The 680-nt window shown below is 48.8% G+C and overlaps 1 non-coding gene across 1 annotated transcript; it reads right to left on the bottom strand.

Moving 5' to 3' along the window:
- Positions 1–479: 479 nt before the first annotated feature.
- Positions 480–552, bottom strand: Pmar_PMAR019764. The gene has a single exon. It is a non-coding gene; the product is annotated as a tRNA-Ala (tRNA).
- Positions 553–680: the final 128 nt, after the last annotated feature.

The raw sequence follows: 680 nt of genomic DNA, 5'->3' as shown, positions 1-680 counted from the left end.
CTAATTTCGGGATGTAAAACTCTCCTTAATGCTTACCAGATGTCCACCACTAACCTTGTGAATAAGGCGAATGGGCGAAATTTATGCGCAGTTGGCGTTGGGCGAGGCTGAAGCAGCACGTTCTTGTGGGGCGGAGCAGCTTACTACACGATTTCAGAGGTTTGTGAAACTGCAGGGCCTACCAGTGTGGGTTCCACAGCAATATTTCTGGCAGCGGTGCCGCAGTGCAAACGTAGCACACCTCATAATATTTTTCCATGTCAGCACGATTATAGTACCACGCCTCGACCGTATCTATACTAGGTGAGAGATGTAATAAAAAATCCGGAATAGTCATCGACTGATCAGATGAAAAGATGTCGCCACTAGGATATGAGCGTGGATGAAGTCCGCGGAGCCGAGTTTTTCATCGTAGGGAGCGACCCTGTACACGGTACACTGATTAACGATGGAAGAACCCAGACGAGTAGAGAGAAATGTGGAGAATCCGGGTATCGAGCCCGGTGCCTCTCGCATGCAAAGCGAGCGCTCTACCATTTGAGCTAAACCCCCAGATCAAAGGGTAAGATTAGTATTTCGAAGAACCCACGGGGCGGGTAGTATACCTGTCCCCTCGTACTCCCCTGAACACTGGTGGTTTATGAATATACACTATTACGTGAATACCGAGGAGGGTAAGT

The sequence above is a fragment of the Perkinsus marinus genome (assembly GCF_000006405.1).
Source record: "Perkinsus marinus ATCC 50983 genomic scaffold scf_1104296957860, whole genome shotgun sequence".
In the NCBI taxonomy this organism is placed as follows: Eukaryota; Perkinsozoa; order Perkinsida; family Perkinsidae; genus Perkinsus; species Perkinsus marinus.
Note: the sequence above shows the minus strand (reverse complement) of the source record. Positions and strands in the feature narration are given on the sequence as shown.